Here is a 10,142-nt window from a genome sequence, read left to right as displayed (position 1 = left end):
CTACCCTTTGGGTATTTTTTCCCCTTCTGCTGTACAAAGGGAGTTCCCAGTCTCATCCATCCGAGCATTCCCTTTGCATATGAGGAGTCTGTGGTGTACTATTGGCCTCCGGTGTCCAGCGCCCTCCTCGAACATGCAGAACTAAACCCGCCCTCATCGCTGAGTGTCAGAGCAATGCCTCTCCTCTGTGGCACTCCAGGTCCAACCACCACAAACCCTGAACTTTACACTCTGCAGGGATCCGCAGGATCCAACTTCATGGCAGTGTCTAATTTGAGCTGGTAGTCTCCGGTGCTCGGCACCAGCTCTTTATTGTCAACACCAGGTCTTATAATAAATAGCCACAGGGTGGCTCTGTTTGTATAATTTTGCGAGGAACACAATAACATTTGTTTAATTAATTAAATGCATATTAAAATCGCTAATACTAGCCACCCAAAGCTATCAGAATAGCTTGGGCGGCATGCGTTAGTCATTTTTTATGTATATTTCAAAGTCAGAATTGTCACACTTTGTGATGGTTAGTTGTGATGGTACTGTCACTGGCAGGGGCAACTGGTGATGCAAGCTGCAATAGCCTCCCACAAGAGCCCCGGCGCTTTTTTTTTTTTCTTCACAAATTAAGTACCGCTTCGTATGTGCCTCTGATCTACTCTATGCTGAGTGGCTCGTTCCAGTCGCATTAGGCTCCAGCGGAGCTTGCACTGCCACTCTGCCAGCTGCACAGACCTCGCTCAAAGTGCCCACTCCCCCTGGTCCGCCGCTGGCACCACGTCAGCTTCGAGGCTGTAACATTCCCCACCTCCCATGCACCCGTGCAAGCAGTCAGACCGATCCAGGCGGCCACACGTGGGTGATAGTGGGTTTCGATGCGGACACGGGAGCTCTGCCGAGACGAGTTAAGTCGCCCTTTTAGCTTGGCCACGTCACAACAGAAGCAGAGTGAACAATGTAAATGTAAATGTTCACAGTGTCCAAAGATCACTCATTATGCCATATACATTTCATTTCGCGATCCCATCTGGATCAGAAGATCCAGATCTGGATCGTTCTCTCTGATGTGGATCCTATTTCATATTACATGATTTTCTGTGATATCACTGTCGCAGTAGATGTCCTGTGATATCATTTCCGGTGATGTCACCAGCAATGCTAATTATCATTTTTCACACCTGATGAATCATATCCCTTGCTTTGTCACCAGTAAGTGAAGTGTGTATGTGTTCGGTTAGAGAGAAGTAAAGGGTATTTCAGAGTATGTATGTCGAACGGTGGTAATTGTTGGGTAAGTACTAAGGAAGCCTACATGGGCACTGGAAATATATCAAAACAACTGGCGAAGGGGTCAGGTTAGCACCAGTGAAATGTGTGTCCATGGTAAGTCGTGTCAAAAAGCTGAGGAACAGCGGAAGGAGTCGTGTGAGCACCTTTGAAATGTGTATGTGTGTGCGCGTGCGCATGCAAATGACTGTTCACATGTGCATGTGTGCATGCACAACAGCCACTTTGACGTTGAAATATTTAGGTGGAAAGGTGGCATGGCAAAAATGTTGAGAAAGGCTCATCGGAGACGACGATCTCCACCTCTATCGTCCTTGGTTGAATGGCCACTTTGTAAAGAGCTAAACAATTTTGTCATTGTCATGTAGGTGGTACTAGTGGTTGCCGCCCGCTAAAGCCAAGGGAATTGTGATTTGTTGCCTAAGTGACACACATCAGGTGCAGACCAGACAGAAGGCTTTTCGTGCTGCAGAAGTTCAAATGCTCCCGAGTCAGGATTGAATAGCTAACATACAAGAGTGTTAATGCACACATGGCAGGGACTGGACAGGTATACGTTGGTCCTCTAGCCACGAATATGGTAGCATGGTCAAAGGGCCCTAACGATTTGGTTAACGTGAGTGCCTAATTAATGGATGATTAGAACAAAAGGTAGTTCTGTGATGGCCACACCCACTTCATAATAAGTTACTTTGTATACTTGGATAAAAAGACGAGTAAACCTTTTTTCAATGCAATGCCATCCCTGTACCTTGTCTCCTGGACCTCAACATCACTTAGACACCAACGCTGAGCATTACTTATTCATTTGATACACTTACTAAGTCTGAGTTCCCACTTCTGCCTCAGGCATTTAATTATTCAAAGTATTGCAAAGTCAAAAATATTTCTCATTACACTTGAACTTCTTGTGATGAATTTTCTTAATCATTTTCTAATTCATTATGGGGGTTTTCAAGGATATTTAAAAGGCACTGCTGGATTACTCTGCAATCAATTATCAGTGTTAAAAGCTAATGGAGTGCTTTGGATACTACTTGCAAAGAAACTCCCGTGGATAAAGTCAGCAGAGCACATAATAATAAGACAGTATTTTGGTGGTGGACAAGGTATGATTTACATCCTGTTCTAGCTCATTGAGTTTGATTATTCTGGATTACTCAGGGAGAGGGTGCACTTATTTTTTTAACAGAATGCATTGATGTCCATTCACCAAAATTCCAGGGGTAGTAGAAATACCATCACACACCCTTTGACCTTAATGACGTCATAGGGATTACAATTGTATGACTCGTGACCCTGAATCTTCTCAGGAAGTAATGTCACATGACTTTACTCATTAGAGTATCACAATAATATAAAAACACAGACACATGCCTGTTTTAGATACCAACTATATAAGGGTGGTGGCAAGGTATGTCAGGGGAACATTACTGATTTCTCTTTGTATTACATGAAGAAATACACGTTTGCCTGAAGAGGAAATAGTGCCTCAAAACACAGCACACTACTTGGAACCTAAGCTATTTATATCACAATCATGCCATAATCTAAAAGTGTCCTATTGCAGTGGGACTTAAACTGTGGCCCACGAACCCCTGGGAGACTGCATTTCCTTTTCAGAGGGTCAATGACTGCTTAGAGAATTAAATAATATTAACAGATTAACAAAGTATGCATAAATAATCAGCAAAATTTAAAATATAAATCTTTAAAACGTTCTGTAAGAGTGAAGGAATTTGAAATTGGAGGCTAAAAATTAAATCAGATTTAACCCTAGAAGCAGTGCAAGTACTTCAAGCAGAATTGTATGGGTGGTCTCAATTGATTTTAGAAATGCTCCACCCTTCCAATTAAAATTGAACATTGAACTTTTTTAAATTTGTGAATTAAAGAAAATATTTGATCATTTGTTTGATGAATAGTTGTTGCTGCATGTCATGTGTATTGTCTTGCTATTCAAATCATCAAAATTACTTAGGCCAGAGTCCCTGTTTGCTTGTTATGTCTCATTTTCTTTTGTGGGGAAGTGTCCTGGATACCAATAATGATTCAGTGTGGGTCCTTATTTTCAAGTAATGGTTAAGTGGGCACCCACATAAGTCAAAGAGTTAAGAACCCCTTTTCTAGTGTATACAAGAACAGAAAATACATGAAGAAAACAGGGGCATATTTACAAACCCCTAGCACAACCACAGCATCAATTTTTGTGACGGTCCGGTGGCGACGTACCCTGCGCCATATTCACAAGCCACTTTTTGTAGCTCAAGGCTGCCTTGTAGATATGAGCCCCAACACAGTTTTCTGGGGAAGAGGGGCGTGCAATGGGTGTTGCTGTGGGGGTACCCATGCGACACCCATTACATTTAGACACTGCCCCAGATTTACAAGGAAACATAAATCTGAGGCAGCGCTAAAAACTAACGCCACCCCAAGGGTGGCGTTAGCCTGGCGCAAAAAGGAGAAATACTTTTATTTCTCCTTGTTTTTGCTTTGTCTATGTGTGCTGGAGGGGAAACATCTGGAACAATGATGCCGGAAGCACAACAACGTTGTTAATGCAAGCGGAACCACGCTTGCGTTAGCACAACAACGTTGTTAATGCAAGCGGAACCACGCTTGCGTTAACAACGACTCCCTTTTCCTCTGCCTTAACCACGCATGGTCTGAACATGCACATGTGTGGTTAAGGCAGAGAAAAAGGGAGTCAGCATCGGGAGAGGACGCGGTCAGATAAGTGGGGCTGAGGGGATAGTTCTGTTTTTAGGGTGGGGTAATTTAGTTTTTAGGGGCGGGGTGCGGGGTAGGGTCATTTTGTATTTAGGGCGGTGGGGCAGGGTTTTAGGGTCAGGGGTGAGGGGTCAGGGTAATTTTATTTTTAGGGGCGAGGACATTTTGTATTAGGGCGGGTTGGGGCATCTGGGTCATTTTTGTTTTTAGGGGTGGGGAGTTGGGGTAGGACGTGGTCAGGTAAATGGGGCCAGGAGAGGGTTGGGGGCAGTTATTAGAGGTGGGGTGGTTGAGTTTTTTTTTTTTTAAGGGGCGGGGTGGGGTTAGTTTTGTTTTTAGGGGTGGGATAGTTTTAATTTTATTAGGCATGCCTTTACAATGAAAAATCGTTGCAAAGGCATGCGTAGTAAAGGCATTTGTGGAAACAACGCGGTTGTTGTTCCGACAACGTTGTTCAGGCATGTGTGGTTGGCGCATGCGTTGTTCCCTCATACTTCCGTGCTGCAGAGCAAAAGGCCAATAATCATTGTTTATGTGCAGGATGGTGTACACAGGCATCAGCTGATATAGACCATTTATTGAACATGAACTATATAATACTATCTTAAACTATTCCCTTTAGTTATAACAGTTTGATCTATCATCATTTGCATGACACTGTCACTTATGTGAAGCACAGAGCCGAAGGTTTTATTCAAACATCATTGTTAACGTATTTTCCATAGTGAAACATGTCAACTTGTTTAAAAATGTGATTGTTTCTTAGTTCATAATTGTGCACGGTACTGTTAAATGTGCTTACTTACAAACTCCAAAACAGAATGCTCTGGTTCCAGTGGAGGCTGCAGGAAGTAAACAGTGCTCATCGAGACACTGTTTACCTCCTGTTCCCGCAGTGCCAGTTGGTGACATTTAAAAGTGGAGGTGTTGGAGTGTGTTTTTTTTAAAAGCAATATTAACGTGAAAAGCTTGCAATATATTGTATAATGAAGCTGCATGGAAAATGTGTTAACGTAGAAAAATAATGCACACGTCTGAAATGTGCCCACGGGGAGTGGCCACCAATTTATACGGAGACTAATGAAACTTATTTGTAATGAATTAATAATGTACTAATGTTTTGAATTTGTATTAGTTTATTATACTTAGAGTCTTGTATTAGGGGTTTGTTAACTAAATTACTAGGCCTTAGTTAGCGAGGGTCTGGGCCTAGCTGCCTGGTCTCATATTAAACTGTGTTTTTCCTAACTTGCAATGTGCTGTCTTCCTGAAGGACACAAAGCTGTACTTTTCCAGAAGTTAGATGTGTGTGTAGCCGTAGTAAATTTGTTCTCATGGGACCCGAGTTGCTCAAGGAGCCATTCTTGCTGAATGCAACAGTGTAATTCGTAACAGGTGCTAGGCTGCCCGGAGTAGGGGAAACAATGGGACTACTGACTGGAGCGTAAAGTGTAACTTTTGTTACCTGACATTCCGACCGATGAAGGCGTCAACAACATGGGCCAGTCAACGACATGAGAACTGTGTTTTGTGGAAAATTCTAGTAAAGTGCGTGGAGAATAATTGGACAGAGATAATGATGCACCAAATATTATCCAATGGGGAATTAAGGGCTATTTCAACAGTTTTGATTGAACCGCATCACCCGAAGAGAGATCAGCCATTATTCGGACATTCCACTTTAAGCCATACCTTGCCATCATTCTTTTGAGACTTTGCCGTTTATTCCTCCTGATACTTTAACCATCCTCTATCTATGGGCCAGATGTAGGTAGGTTTCCTTTTGCGAGTTGCAAATTGCGAGTCCCAGTGACTCGCAATTTGCAACTCGCAAAAGGAAATGCAGAAAGGTGTCTCAGACACCTTCTGCAACTCGCTATGGGGTCGCAAAGACCCACCTCATGAATATTTATGAGGTGGGTCGCAGTTTGCGACCCCATAGCGAGTCTAGGCACTCACGGGGATGGTGGCCTGCTGGGGACAGCAGACCACCATGTCCGTGACTGCTTTCTTAATAAAGCAGTTTTTTTTTTCTTTTTGCAGACCGTTTTCCTTAAAGGAAAACGAGCTGCAAACAGAAAAAAAACCGAAACCATTTGTTTAGGTTTTTTCAGAGTAGGCAGTGGTCCATAGGACCACTGCCTGCTCTGAAAAAATATTTTTGTTTGCATTCACAAAAGGGAAGGGGTCCCATGGGGACCCCTTCCCGTTTGCGAATCAGTTACCATCCACTTCAAGTGGATGGTAACTGTGAGTTGATTTGCTACCGTTTTCGCGGTCACAAATCAACTCTACATCGCGATGCGGTCGCAAATAGGAAGGGAACACCCCTTCCTATTTGCGAGTCGGAATCACATTTTGCGAGTCGGTATCGACTCGCAAAATGTGATTCTGCATCGCGTAAGGGCTTTTGCGCCTCGCAAACTAAATTTTTTGCCGTTTGCAAGGCGCAAAAGCCTTCCTACATCTGGCCCTAAGTCCTTACTGATACTTACTTCTCCTCCATATAAGGGAAGAGCCTTATTCCTTAGCTAATGCTAAGACTTTGCCCTGTCCTATCTCTGCTGATGGTGAATCGACTGATGTCCTGAGGACGAAGACTAACGCTGTTTGCTGATTCGTTGGATGGGTAGCTATCTGATGAAAATTGTAATTGTCTGTTTGCCTTTTCTTTGTAGGTACCAACTACTCTTTTGATAGAGGCCATAGTTAGATGTTTTCCAAATTTGTGTTTGCTAAATTGTTTTGCATGAAGCCCAACATGCTGATGCTAATTCGAGGTTAGTTAAGGTGTTCACAAATACCTGACGCAAATAGACAAATGACTGAGTTCTTGCTTTGTTGAATCTTGCACTCTGAGACTTTGCTAAGCTGTTCTTATTAATGATGTGTTAATGCTGAACACATTTTCTCTATGCATTGATTTATTGTGTTCTAATTACAAAACCTGAAGAGTTACTAATGAGATTGATTGCTAATGAGATTAGCGGAGATGACTATTAGATTGTAACTAATAGGAAATAAATATCCTAACACTTAACTAGATTGGTGTGGTTATTCATGACGGAAAGGTCATGGTGTGTTCACTTTATTGATTCTTATTAAATGTTATTGATTAACTTGTTGATTAGTTACTGCGAATATTGATTGGGTTATTGATATATTGATTTTGTGATGCCAAAATGATATCTCATACTGGGAAGTCTCCGAACGTGGTCAAAAAGTTAATCGGCCTAGGCGTGTCTCCTTGTAAGTTTACTTATCAAGGTTCTGACACGCTATCAGAGGAAAGGGGAAATACTGGTCCTGAATTGCATCGAGCTAGTGAAGTGAATGAGCCTCAATCATTCTCATTCATAGTTATTCCCAAACTCCTTTACATTCGCTAACACTCCTACATACACCTTCATTTTCACTCAATCAGTCACACACTTGCAGTCCCTCTTACTAGCACTCACTCATTCTCACTAAGGCCGTGATTTATACTTTTCTGCGCCACACTTGCGTCATTTTCGTGACGCAAAAGTGGCAAAACTTACAAAATACAGGCCCATAGTTATACTTTTTGACACAAAACTGCGCCGACGCAGTTTTGCATCAAAAATATTACTGCTGACTAACGCCATTTCTTAGCGCCGTGCGGGCGTCAAATTTATACTTTGACACACGGCGGTGCAAACCACAGGTGTGAGTCATTTTTTTTTACTCAAACCACTGCGTCACGTCGTAACGGAAAACGATGTTAACGCGGTGGAAATGACTATGAGCCGGTTTACGACACCGCAAACCGGATATGCGGCGTTTTTTGACGCAATAGCGTCAACATTTGCTGCAAACACAGCAATTTGTGCAGAGGAGAGCCAAAATGGATCCCGGATGCTTACACAGACCCCAGGAAGATGACAACAGACCAGGAACCAGCCAGGAGGACCCACACAAGACCCAGGACAGGGAGAAGAAGAAAATAAAGTGTCACTTCAGTGCGGAGGAACAGGAAATTCTGGTGAAAGATGTGACGAAACACCAGCACCAACTGTTTGTCACCTCAAAGTTGCCAATCAGTAGGAGAGAGGCAATATGGCAACAAATTGATGACAAGGTCAACAGTGTGGCAGAAGTACGCAGAACAGTCATCGAGTGCAAGAAACGCTGGCATGACTGTAAGCGCAGGACCAAGTAAAAGATGGCCAGGAACAGGAAGGCAGCACTGCAGACTGGAGGTGAGAGTCCAGCACCACAGGAGCCCCTGGACCACATGGAGGAGATGGTTGCAGCTGTCATCCCTGAGGAGATCGTCACAGGGATTCAAGGACAGGACAGCGCAGACTACCAGGAGACAACGCACATGCAGGGTAAGTTGCATGGGGAATTAAAATGCACTAATGTTAACTGCAACCGGGGGGTGGACGTACCTACTACACAATGCATGTCAGCCATGATATTCAGGCAGTGGAATGGGTAAAGTGGCACAGCACGTGGCATGGCCCGTATTGAGGAAACCTGGGGCACACCACTACACAACACCAACAACCTTTTCATGGGGGTATGCTGCCATGCCAAGGATGTTGCAAAGGTTAAGCCAGGCCAGGAGGGCAGGGTACAACATAAAACTGGCAGCCCGTCGCACGTCAGCCAGTATACTCCCTACATTACTAGGGTCCATTTAACAACCTTTGGACATACCCGCAAGTGGAATGTAACATTGACAACAGTTGCAACTACCACCTCTGCTGTGTATGCAGGTCAAGTAGCTAATGGCATGAACATCCCCATGGATCAAACACACCCAAATTAGAGGGTTCAGGATGACAATGTTATCAATCCCCTGAAATCAAGACAAATGTTCCAATCCTGTCAAATGTGATTGCCAAAAGTTGCCACAAACTTCACCCATTGTCATAAACATTAGGAGGTACACAGCACTAATGTCATTCCCATGCTGCATATGTCAGGGTCCACCCTGTGCCTGGGTCACTATAACTCCAATGACACCATGCAACATCCCAAATGTCATACTGCTCAGACAACAGCTTTGAGGGGGAGGACACATGTAACTGTTTACAGAAATGCCCCAGCACAGTCAGAGGAGGAAATAGGACACTGCTACGACTATCAGTGCAATCCAATGTACCACACATTCCCCAACATCAGCAGTACACATTACCAATGCTGAATCCATATCGTGCCATAACAATGCTATACATAGTATATGCTACATCTCAACTACATATAGGTGGATGTGAAAGATCAGAGACTGGGGCAGGTCCAGATTGTTACATGTGGTGCTAGTGCCATCACAGCACCCACAACCAGTGAAAGGCCTCACCATGAGAATGGAAGTAGACGGAGGGTTGAGTAGGACAAGAAGGTGGCAATTCACTATTCGGCCAGAACCAACACCTAGAGGATATGATGCTGACAAGTCCACTAACTGACCACAATACATGTGACATGCAGGTGGGGCATAGGCCTGGGAGAATGCCAATCTGAAAGACAGGAACAATGAACAGGAACCAAGATCACAATGTGAAAAGCATCACAAGGCAGGCATGTCACATTACAAAGCCCACAACAATGACACACTAATTGTACCATATCGCATTGTAGAGGACTATGGATCTCCTGTGGATATGCCTGTCCAGGACTACCCTGATGACATGGATGACGAGCTGACAAACATCACCCAGCAGACCCTCCAAGAGGTCCATGGAACCCTCCAGACCCCACCTTCAGTCCCAAGGAGGAGCACAGAACTAGCAGCCATCACAGAGGACCCACCGCCAACACCAATTGTACGACCTGCCAGCTCCAACACAGCTGAGGACTCTGATGACACTGGCACCAGCTTTGAGAGAACTGTAGTTGGAGTACTGCAGGAGCTGGCCAAGGAGGTGCGGGTGGGGATGGAAAATATGGCAGCCAGCCTAGAGGGGGTGCATTCGTGCATGATGTCAACTGAAGAACAGGCAGCAGCTATGCAAGGGCGAACAACTATCTTGCAGGAAGTAGAAAAAAAGGTTGAAGGAAATCAGCACAGCCGTAATACAGTTGACCCAACACCTACAACAGCAATCCTGTCAATGCGTGCACGAATGCAACATTGAACCCCTCAGGGCCGACCTGGCTGTATT

This window comes from Pleurodeles waltl, chromosome 7 (genome assembly GCF_031143425.1).
Source record: "Pleurodeles waltl isolate 20211129_DDA chromosome 7, aPleWal1.hap1.20221129, whole genome shotgun sequence".
Lineage (NCBI taxonomy): Eukaryota > Metazoa > Chordata > Amphibia > Caudata > Salamandridae > Pleurodeles > Pleurodeles waltl.
The sequence above is the reverse complement of the archived record's forward strand: the minus strand, read 5'-3'. Positions refer to the sequence as shown.